This window comes from Chrysochloris asiatica, unplaced genomic scaffold (assembly GCF_000296735.1).
Source record: "Chrysochloris asiatica unplaced genomic scaffold, ChrAsi1.0 scaffold00043, whole genome shotgun sequence".
Taxonomy (NCBI): domain Eukaryota; kingdom Metazoa; phylum Chordata; class Mammalia; order Afrosoricida; family Chrysochloridae; genus Chrysochloris; species Chrysochloris asiatica.
In genome coordinates this window covers 13,710,553-13,723,332 of record NW_006408561.1, presented here as the reverse complement: position 1 = coordinate 13,723,332, position 12,780 = coordinate 13,710,553, and positions in this window count along the sequence as shown.

The following is a 12,780-nucleotide window of genomic DNA, read 5'->3' as shown; positions in this document are numbered from 1 at the left end:
GAGTGTTCTGGTATACCCATTCTTTCCAGTGTTATCCATAACTTGTCATGATCTGCACAGTTCAAAAGCCTTTTGTAGTCAATAAAGCATCTTTTTAGTTTTCTATGCTTTCAGCCAAGATCCATCTATGCCTGCAATGATATCCCTAGTTCCATGTCCTTGTTAAAATCCAGCTTGAACCTCTGGCAGTTCCTAGTCATGTACTGTTGCAACCACTTTTGAATTATCTTTAGCAAAATTTTTCTTGCAAGTGATATTAATGATATTGTCCAATGATTACTGCATTCTATTGGGTTACCTTTCTTTGGAATAGAAATAAATATGTCTCTCTTCCAATCAATTGATCAGGTACCTGTCTTCCAAACTTCTTGGCATAGATGAATGAGTGCCTCCAATGCTGCATCGGTTTGTTGAAATGTATCAGTGTAGACCTAGATCAATTCCTATACCTTTGTTCTTTGCCAATGCCTTCACTGCAGTTTGGACTTCTTTCTTCTTTAGCTCTTGATCATATGATACTTCTTGAAATGGTTGAAAATCAAGCATTTCTTTTTGGTATAGTGACTCTATGCTTTCTGCATCAGTCTATACTTTACCAATATAATCCTTCAGTATTGCTAGTTGAGGCTTGTATTTTTGCTTCAGTTCTTTCATCTTGAAAAGAGTTGAACATGTTCTTCCTTTTGGTTTTCTGACTCCAGGTCTCTGCACATTTCATTATAATATTTGACCTTGTGTTCTTGAGCTGCCCTTTGAAATTTTTTGTTCAGGTGTCGAGCCCCTATGTCAGGTTCCAGCCTCGACAAGGAAGTGTGGGTGTCACAAAGAAGGGAGATCTGGCAGCGAAAGGGATAGAGACAGAGAGAGATGAAATATATACAAAAAAGACAGACACACAGATATGATGCAAGCTGGCAGATAGACAGATCTGCAAACATATTGCCTAGCATTGCCCAACATTGCACAACATTGCATGCAGAACTCACTCTACCTCAGCCTTTTATTCTCTTTTTTAGGGATGGATTTATTACAAAGGAAGGATGTAATTCACAAAGGGAGGATGTCACAAAGGGAAGATGTGATTAAGAAGATACGGAACTGAAATGTGATTAATCATTCAAAACAGGACATAATGATTCACAGGAACAACTTTTAAGATATTTTCATAACAATCTAACATTTTTATTTTTATAGAAAAAAGGTTCAATCAAGCTGTTATATATTAATTTTTAGGCTTAAATGATCTAGAGTAGTGGTGTGCGGTTTCTTAAGGATACATAACATAAAGCAAGGTTCCTGAAAGGAGCCAAGCTATCTCTGTACACTTTGCAAACTTTTGTTTGTGAGCAAGATCTCAGGCACCGGGCTTCACTTATCTATACCTAAAATGCTACATTGTTCTTAATTATCACATTCCTATATACTTTCAGGAGGAAGAAGAGCATCTGGGTTAAGCTGATTATATTCAGAGGTGGTTCAATGGGGCTGCCACTGATCAACCCAGGGTCTGCGTATGCCGTCCCCAGCATTCAGGTATTTTAACTTCTCATTTCTTTCATTTGCTTTAGCATCTCTATTTTGTTGCTATTATGTGCTGTTGAGTTGGCTCTGACCCGTAGTGACCCTGTATAGGGTTTCCAAGGAGTAGCTGATGAGCTTGAACCATGGACCTTGGGGTTCAAAGTACTTTGCAGTTCAGTGCCACACCAGGACTCTAGCTAGATATCAAATCCCGAAGTCTCTTCTGACATCCATGTTGGTATTTCTCCACATTCTTGCCTTCTAAATGACCCTTTGCTTTCTTCCTATATGATCTTCTTGATGCCATCCCACAAATCTCTGGCCTTCGTCATTAGTGTCTAAAGCATCAGATCTGTTATTGAGATGGTTTTTAAATTCAGGTGGAATATGTTCAAGGTCATAGTTTGAATGTCTTGGATTTGTTTTAGTTTTATTCAACATCTGACTGAAATTGAATGCAAACAGCTGATGATTGCCACTGGCCTTGTTTTGGCTTATGATATGGAACTTTCCCACAGTTTTGTCATAAATGTAGTAAATTTGATTTCTATGTATTCCATCTGATGAAATCCATGTGTGTAGATGTCATTTCACCACTCATTTGTGAGTTTGTTATAAACCTGTGGTGGCTTGTGAGTTGCTGTGATTCTGGAAGATATGCCATGGGTATTTTAAATACCAGAAAGGTCACCCATGGTGGACAGGCTACATACAGATGAGCTTCCAGATGAAGACAGCCTAGGAAGAAGGAGAGATGAACTACTTCTGAAAATTTAATCACTGAAAACCTTATGAATACAGAGGAACATTGTCAGATATACTGCCAGAAAATGAGCCTTTCAGGTTGGAAGGCACTCAAAATGTGACTGAAGAAGAGCTGCCTCCTCAAAACAGAGTTGACCATGGAGTAAGATAAGAATGGAGTAAAGCCCTCAGGACCTTCATTTACTGATGGAGCACAACTGAAAATGAAGAGAAACAGCTGTAAATATCCATTAATAATCAGAACATGGAATGTATGAAGCATGATTCTAGGAAAATTGGAAATTGTCTAAATGAAATGGAATGTGTTAACATTGATATCCTACGCATTAGTGAGCTGAAACGGACTGGTATTGGCCATTTTAAATATGACAATGACATGGTTTACTACTCTGGGAATGACAAATTGAAGACATATGGTGTCACATTCATGTATAAAAGAACATATCAATATCTGTCATGAAGTACAATGCTGTCTGTGATAGGATAATACCACTATTACTCAAATGAATGCACCAATCATTAAAGCAGATGAGGATGAAATAGAAGAATTCTACCAAATTCTTCAATCTGAAATTGATCAAACATGCAATCAAGATGCATTGATCATTACTGGTGATTGGAATGCAAAGGTTGGAAACAAAGAGGAAGAATCAGTTGTTGGGAAATATGGCCTTGGTGATAGAAATGATGATGGAGATTGCATGATAAAATTATGAAAAATGAATGATTTCTTCATTTCAAATGCCTTTTTAAAACAGCATAAGAGATGACTATACACATGGACCTTACAAGATGGAATACATAGAAATCAAATTGACTACATCTGTGGAAAGAGACAGTGGAAAAGCTCCATATCATCAGCCAAAAGAATGACAGGTACAGACTGTGGAAGAGACCATCAAGTGCTCATATGCAAATTAAGACTGAAGCTGAAGAAAATGAAAACAAATCCACAAGAGCAAAATATGACCTTGAATATATCCCACCTGAAGTTAGAGATCATCTGAAGAACAGATTTGATACATTAGACACTAAAAACCCAAGACCAGAAGAGTTGTAGGGTGACATCAAGAACATCATAGGGGAAGAAAACAAAAGGTCATTAAGAAGACAAAAAAGTAGGAAAAGCTCAAGATGGATAATGGATGTCAGAAAAGATGGAAATTTGCTCTCCAGTGTAAAGATACTAAAGCAAATAGAAGAAATGAGGAGGTACAAAAGCTGAACACAAAATTTGAAAGGTCAGCTCGAGAAGACAAAGTCAAATATTACAACGAAATGTGCAACGATCTGGAGTCTGAAAACCAAAAAGGAAGAACATGCTCAGCATTTCTCAAGCTGAGGAAACTGAAGAAAAAAATGTAAGCATCAACTTTTGTTACTGAAGGATTATCTGGGCAAATTATTGAATGATGTAGAAAGCATCAAAAGTAGATGGGAGGAATACACAGAGTCACTGTACCAGAAGTAAATGGTCAGTGTTCAACCATTTCAAGATGCAGCATATGATTAAAAGCCAATGATATTGAAGGAAGAAGTCCAAGGTTCATTGAAGGAATTGGCAAAGAACAAGGCACCAGGAATTGATGGAACATGAACTGAAATCTTTCAAGAAAGTGAGGCAACACTGGAGGCACTCACTCATGTATGCCAAGAAATTTGTAAGACAGCTATCTGGCCAACTGATTGGAAGAGATCCGTATTTGTGTCTATTCCAAAGAAAGGTGACACAGTGGAATGTGGAAATCATTGGACAATATTTTTGATATCCCATGTGAATAAAGTTTTACTAAAGGTAATACAAAAATGTCTGCAGGCATACATTGACAGAGAACTTCCAGAGGTTCAAGCCTGATTCAGAAGAGGAGGTGGAATGAGGGATATCATTGCTGACATCCAATGGATCTTGGCTGAAAGCAGAGAATACCAGAAAGATGTTTACTTGTGCTTTATTGACTATGCAGAGGCTTTTGATTGTGTGGAACATGAGAAACTATGGACAACATTGTCAAGTATGAGTATTCCAGAACACTTAATTGTGCTCATGAGAAACCTGTACACAGAAAAGAGGCAGTTTTTCGAACAGAAAATGGGTACACTGAGTGGTTTAAAATTAGGAAAGGTGAGCGACAGGGCTATATTCTTTACCATACTTATTCAACCTGTATGCCGAGCATATGAAGAAAAATGTGGCATCAGGATTGGAGGAAGACTCATTAACAATCTGTGATCTGCAGATGATACAACCTTGTTTGTTGAAAGTGAAGAGAACTTAAAATACTTACTGATGAAGATCAAAGACCATAGTCTTCGGTATGGATTGCATTTCAATGTAAAGAAAACAAAAATCCTCATCACTGGACCAATAAACAACATTCTTATCAATGGAGGAAATATTGAAGTTGTCAAGGATTTCATTTTTCTTGTATCAACCATCAACACTCACGGAAACAGCAGTCAAGAAATCAAACGGCATATTGCATTAGGCAAATCTGCTACACAAGACCTTTTTTTTGTTGTTGTTGTTGCACAAAACCTGGTCAGGCATTTATTGGGCCAGAGGAGCCAGGACTGATATTTCAATGTGGAAATCCAGCTGGTTGGAAGAGACTTCATGATCTACCTGTAAAATGTCATTGGTCTGGTAAGTGAGGCAGTTCATTGGGTCCTGGATCATGCAGCTAGCTTTGCTCATTTTGCAGTAGTGTTGTTGGCACAGACACATGCAGATCCAGGACTGCAGCTTGACTGCTGCCTGCTCCTGCATTATATGGGTCTTTAGCAGGTTGCAGGCATACATTGCTTATGCACCTGCCTCAGTCTGAAAGTTTTCCACCAGTACTGAATCATCCAGGCTCTGAGGGCAGCTTCCAGCAGCGTCCGTCACACCAGGGTTCCACGCCACCATGCCTGGATCTTCCTGGCTGCCAGTACCACATTTGTATGCTGTCGTTTTACAGGAAGCATCTAGCCAAACAAAGCAGAGGACTCGCAATAAATTCACCATCAACCACAGGCCCAGAGTCTTCCAGAAAGGGGTCCTCATCCTCAAACTTAACAGTCAGCCTTTACCCACAGTTATTCTGGGGACCCAGGATATCTCAGTGTGGTCTTGTTTCTGCTACAGTCTTTTTTTTTTTATTTTAATGATTTATTGTGAATTATGTGATAGTTTACATGGGAGAACATTAGTTTTACATTCATCCTATCGTATATGGTTTCATTGCTATGGTTACAATCCCCTCCATGCATCATCAACCAACCAAAGGATGTACACTACAAACCTACCCCCCGGTTGTCAGCACACAGCCCCTCTCCCTCTCTATGTGTAAAGTTCCCAACTGCTCCATCTCTCCACGTCATCATCTCTGCCTCCATCTCAGGCATTACTGCTTCTCTGGGTAGGGTCCTGCTCTCTGCTCTTCTCCCTTGATGGTCTCAGGGACTTCCACTCCTAGACTGAAAAGTTAATCAATCCCTTCCTTGCTACAAAACGTCTACCTTTACATTTCTAACCCTTGCAAGCAGTCCTGTTAACAATTATTCACTATTGTATCACAAGAGACCCATCCACATTTCATTTCATCAGACCCACCTAGACAGATTGGATACTACTCAGTGGAAATTCTACCTTCCTTCACACCTTCTGAGTCTAGGTTCCCTTGTGAAAGCTTGTAAGCCAGTCACTTCTTGCCTTTGTAGCCTCCTTCCTTCATGTCTTCTGAGTCTAGTTTCCCTTGTGAAAGTTTGTAAGCCAGTCACTTCTTGCCTTTGTAGCCTCCCACTCCCCATTTTGGGTAGCCAACGTCCAAGTTGCCCATCCCTGTCTACTCTGTGTATTGAGAGGTGGGAAAGATCCTTGCTGAAAGGATTTGTTCCCTCTTTTGAGATACTGTATCCATAGGTGTAGGTCAAGTTCATCAAATTGTATCAGATCACTCTTTTTTTTTCCTCTTCTTTCTTCTTGTGGTTGAGCTCTGATTATCCAGTCATTGAAGCCAGGTCAAGTGGGAATTATCTGCAAGTGTGGGTCTTCTTATGCATATGCCCTCTCTTCTTATCAGCTGGACACTTCACTCTCTACTCTAGACCTCTGTGGCTTAGTCACTGACTCTGAGCCCAAGAGTACCCATGTGCACAAGACCTTTTGAAAGTGTTGAAGAGCAAATATGTCAGCTTGAGGAGTAAGGTGCACCTGACCCAAGCCATGATATTTTCAATAACCTCATATGTATGTGAAAGTTGGACAGAGAATAAAGAAGATAGCAGAAGAATTAATGCATTTGAATTATGGTGTTGGAAGACAATATTGAAAGTGCCATGGACTGCCAAAAGAACCAATAGATCTGTGTTGGAAGAAGTGCAGCTAGAGTGCTCCCTGGAAGCCAGGATGGCCAGACTTCATCTCTCATACTTCAGATATATTGTCAAGAGGGACCAGTTATTGGAGATGGAAATCATATTTGGTAAGGTGGAGGGTCAAAGAAAAAGTGGAAGACCCCCAGTGAGATGAATTGGCAAAGTGGCAGCATCAATGGGTTCAAGCATGGCAACATTTGTGAGGTTGGCCCAGGACCAGGCAGTGTTTTGTTCTGTTGTGCATAGGGTCGTCATTAGTTGGTAATGACACAATGTCACCTAACAACAAAAACAAGTTGTCTTTTATGTTGTTTAAAAAAGGTATTTGCAACAAATAAGTCATTGGTCTTGCAAAATTCTATCATGTGATCTCTAGTTTATCATTTCTTCCACTAAGGCCCTTTCAACTAATGATCCTTCCTCTTTGTTTCCAACCTTTGAATTTCAATCACCAATAATTATCAGTGTATCTTGATTGTTTTTAACTGCCATTTAGTCAGTTCCAACTCATTTTGACACGGTATAGGGTTTCCGAGGATTAAAAACCTTTGCTGGAGCAGAAGGCCTCATCTTTCTCCCTTGAAGCAACTGGTGGCTCAAATCACCAACTCTATGGTTCACAGTCCAGTGTTTATTGTATGGAGCCAGCCGACTCCCTTGGCCTATCTTTCTTGCTAAGTGCCATTTAGTTGGTTTCCGATTCATAGCAACACTGTATTGGGTTTCAGAGGCTGTTAGCAGAAAGTCTCATCTTTTTCTTGTTGAGTGGTCAGTGAAATTGAACCACTGATCTTGTGATTTACAGTAGATAACCCAATAATATATATTGAATAAATGAATGAATGAATGTTCTTTAACCTAGTGTATTTTGCATCCTTTCTGAGTAGTTAACCTAGTTTACTGTTTTGTTTTAAGAAGAGTTCAAAAAATATTTTTGAATTAAGGTTTAGAAATTGTCTCTGGGTAATAGTTTCAGGGACTTATCTAGCCTCCATGGCTCCAGAAAGTTCATTAGAATTTGAAATTCTAGTTTACATTTCTTACTTTTGATAAAGATTTCCATAGAATCTTGGATTAAAATGGTAGCTGGGAACCATTAAGTTCTTCTAGTTTTATGGCAAAGGAGGCATTTGTTCATAGAGGTAATTAGCCAAACATTTTGTCTCCTCTTCCTCTTCTTGACTCTACTTCCTCTGCTGTTCCAGGTGAATAGAGACCAACTGCTGTGCCTTAAATGTCCACTTGCAAGCTTTTAAGACCCCAGGCACTATTCCAATGACTAGGAGGTAGAACAGAATTACTAACTAAGCATATTATTAGGCCAGTGAACTGGGATGTGTCATGAAGCCATGACCTTAAATCTACAAACCAAGGAACTAAACCACCTGAGATTTTTGGCTGTACCTAAGCAGTCTCAGTTGTTTATACTATCACATAAATCCTGATGGTCTTTCTTCAGTTCTCAAACTCTCATCTAATGAAGTCCAATTTCATTGATTTTTTTCCCACTCTCTAAACAGTAAATATTGGATTCTTTCACTTTTCTTTAACTTTTCTCTACCGTGGCCTAAGCTATTAATGGCTTCTGACTACAGATATTCTCTTTAATATCCCTTTACAAATTATTTGACTGATATTTTTCCTTTACCTCTACTCTACTTCTCCTAAGCCCTTTGCAGGTTTTAACAGTGCTAGAATTTTTAGATTCTAACTCTCTCCACAGAAATTTGTATAAGTATATACTTTCTCTTCTCTACCTACAACACTATTTACACCCTCACTAAACCAGTTTGAGCTTCCTACTCAACCATCTGGGTCAAGCTTGGATAAGATGTCACTTAAGCTTTCTTGGGAGTCCTGGTGTGGTGCTGTGGGTAAATGCTCTGAACTTCAAAGGTTGATTTGTACCACAAGGTCGGAGATTTCAAGCTCACCTGCTGGTCCTTGGAAGCCCTATACAAGGTTGTTGAATTAGAACTGACTTGATGCCACTTAACAACAATAACAATGTACTTTCTTGAGCCTCAACTGTTGGGTTCCTATCCTCCCTCTGTATTCCCACAGTATTATGTATACACCCAATACTAGCAACCATTATTCTTAATTCTTGTCTGTATTGTCCATTTAGTCAACGTTTTCCCCCCATAAGGACAGAGCACTAGCTCTATCTAGTTCTAATAGCTATTACCGATGAGAATTCCTGGAATGTAGTAGATCCTCAGCAAATATTTGACCATCAACTGAATGAGGTACTACCTTCTATAAATTATATAGAAGCTAGTTAGACTAGATACATTATGATTTCTCAATTAATGTCAAGGTGGGTTTACAAGCGATATCAACTCAGTGGGCATGAGAATGCTAAATCTTGTATGTTCTATCATAATAGTTGTGACAGTTTCTTTGGAATGTTTTAGGAGAATTTCTGCAAAGGTAAGGCTGTTATTATAAAATGTTTCCAAAATCTGATAAAAATTGTACCCTTGGGGATAAGAACTCCAGGAGAATAAAGTGATGAAAGAAAATTACTGCTAGACATCTCATGTCAAACAAACCTTGTAACTCTTGTTTTGTGCCTCCCAGCTTGAGTGCATAGAGAAAAATGCAAATTTTCCAAATGAAGTACAGCTAACAGTGCATAAATCTCAAGAAGACAGTAGATATACTTATTAAAACTTGGCATGCATGAGAAATGAATAACTTTTTTTCTCTGAAATGCCAACTTTTTCCTTTTCAGATTAGCTTTCCCCTAAAGCTACATCAATTATAAATAATTGTCTTCAGCAAAACTGGCACAGCTAAACTCAAAGCAAATAAGCTAACAAATTAAACTGATTAAAAAACAAACAAAAGATGTTTCTTTAAAAATTTACTTTTTAAGGAATTGACTTCAAAAACAAGTTGGACTTTCCTATCTGTCTGTGTAAGAATAGTTAAATAAAACTATGGTTGTTGTTGTAAAGTGCTGTCAAGTTGATTCCAACCCATAGCAACCCTGTATAGGGTTTGCGAGGACCAACTGGTGAGCTTGAACCACTGACCTTGCAGTTCAAACAGCTTTGCAGTCTAATGCGTTAACCCACAGCACCACATCAGGACTCTTAAAAGTTTAGTAGACATAGATTAATGCTCTACTGTTATTTAAAAGTGTTTTCTGGGAATCTGCAATTTGAACTAGACTTATTTTATAGTTGTTTTATACTGTGATTCTTTTGATAGTCACCAAAACAAGGTTTGCTTTGTTTACAAAGGGGAATTTATTTTATGGCTACAGAGGTGTATCATGGAACCCAAGGGTTAGGATATAGCTAGTGCTCAGGAAAGACCTCATCTCATAGGTTCTAGTTTCACCTTTTCTGGACTCATTTTCATGAACAATTTAAATAGTTTTGTACATAAATGTACAACACAAGTTCGGAACCCATGTCAGTTCTATTTGTACCACTATTTGTATGTGTGATCATGCTTGTACACACTATGTATATGAATGAGCCAGAGAGGGACTGGGAATTACATTAAGACATTCTTTGGAGTTCTCAATCTTATTTCTGAAGAGCACTGTAGTAAACGCTGCTGGATAAAACTCCAAGTATGGGCTTGATGTTATTATTGTTGTCATTAAGTGCCGTTAGGTTGGTTTCTACTCATAGTGACCCTGTATAGGGCTTTCAAGGAGCAGCTGGTGGGTTTGAACTGCTGACCTTGTGGTTCAAACTGATCTTGCAGTCTAGAATATTGTCCTGAAGCACTACACCAGGACTCAGGAGCTTGATATCAGGGTTTTTTTTTGTTTTTTTTTTTAGGACTGCTTGATGGATATTCCTCTGAAAACTATCTCCTCCATAATTTTTTTCAAGGCTTTCTAGATAATATCAACTATTCCATTAGCCTCAGTTACTACATGTGTGCTGATGACACCCTGATATATATGGTCATCCCCTATTATTCTTCCAATAGCTAGATATATATTTTATTATTTATTAACTCCTACTGTTTTCTGCTTAGATATGCCACAAGTATCTCAAAAATCCATACTCCAAATCTGAACCAATTTCTGTTCCACCTCCTTCACCATAACTCTCTGTAAACCTAGTTATCTTCCTGTTGCCTCTGGGTTAGTTATTTACACTGTCTGCTTAGTTAACCAAACTACCAATCTAAGGGGGCCATATCTGCTTCCTATACCTCAGCGACCACATCTTTGGTCCCCAGGTCTATTGGGAGTTTATTGGTCCCCCAGGTCTATTGGGAGTTTTCAAAATCCCCTTCAATTCATTTCCCTTGGCATGTGCCTTCTCAATCTATACTGTTCTAATCCAGACTCAATTTCTATCATGGAATAATGCAACTGTATTTTTAACTTGCCCATGTGTCTCCATTTTCTTGTTTTACTTTACACATTGCCAATAGAATTGTCCTTTAAAGATGCTGCTGCTACAAGAATACTGAGATTATTACTCTGCTTTAAACAATTTAGGATTCTCACTGTCAGCAGGTTAATGTCTCAAGGTGCTTTTTAATTCGATCCCAATACATTTTTCCAGTCTTATCTCCCTGCCACATAGTCAGTATGTGAATCACTTGGAAATTCTGGCCATACATTCATAATTTTTTTTAACATACAATTTGAAGCATCATATGCTAAATTATTTGTAAAAATGCTCACTTTCCTTAGTATGTATTGAGTTCCTCAAGGAGAGAGAAACAATTTTTGTTCACCTTTATACCCATTTTTGGGCAATGTCTGAATACAATGGGGCTTCAAAACTTCCACACAAAAATTTCATTTTCATTTAATTTCTTTTCCCACAAACTTTTTGAAGTCTCTGCATATAGCAGGTATTAAATTAGTGTTGATTAAAAGTAGCTATATCCATTCAAAAACCTTAACTTTTGTTGTTCATCTGGGAGAAAACTGCACATTACAAAGATTAGAAAATTATAATATGCCCTGATAATTTTTCTTCACTTGTAAAACAACAATAATAATTGACTTGTATTATGGAAATTTGTTTGTTGAACAATTCTATGTCATGGATGACAGCAAGAATTTATAATAACTAAAAAAATTCTTAAAAGAATAAAGTTACCTCATAACTGTAAGTTTCTCATTTTCCTTCTTTAAGTTAAGCCCCTCATACCCATTTTAATATATTTATATTACATTAATCAGGTTTTTAAGATATCTGTTTGTGGTTTTATGTTGCCTCTAAAGTCCAGTTATCCTCGACAGTTTGAAAAACTCCTTGCCTGTGCAGTAGAATGTTATAATCAGTTCCTGCTAAGGCATGAAGAAAATGTTAAAGTAAGGCCACCTTGCAATCTTGTAACAAGGAGATAGTAGAAAATAGGCTTTCCAACCCTGAGCTGACTGCCAATTTGTGCCTATAAAAAAGTTTGAGAGCTCAAGAAGCTTGGAAGTGTACTTTTGAAAAACTATTGGTATACTATGTATCTTATGTAGACAGTATCAGGTGACTTTATCAGAGGAATCAACACCCAAATGACTATCAATTTTTTGTACAGTGTTTCAACAGGAACTTACTATTTTTTTAAAAATAAAAATACACCTCTAGCTAGTTATAACAACAAAAATGGTTATTGTAAGCTTAGCTTACATGTATCAAGCTGCAAGACTAAAACTCTATGCTAAGTTAATTTTTGAATCATATAGTGAGCTCTGGTCAGAACTGTCATTCTTACCCAGTTGCAATGATACCTTGAATCATGTTGCCTGCACACACTACAAGCATGTGCTGTTGTTTTTGTTTCTCCTTTTTTTTTTACAGTCTCTGATTTTGTCAAATTGTCTGGTGTTTTAGCTACAATATTATGGTAAGTAGTATTTGTGAACCTATATTAATAACTCTTTTGAGAAGAAGTAGAAATTAAAAGAAAAGGAGAAAAATAAAGAAAAAGGCTCAGTGACTAAAAACATGTAATTCAATGTAAAGAGATTTACAAAACAACCGGTTACCAATATTCATGTAATCTATGAAATACTACACTTAAGCAATTTACAATGGTAATTCTCATATATGATATTATGTTAAATTGATACTAAATTCACATATACAACAATTTTTTATTATATAGCTACTTGATAACTAAATAGAGAAATTGACAGTTTAAAAG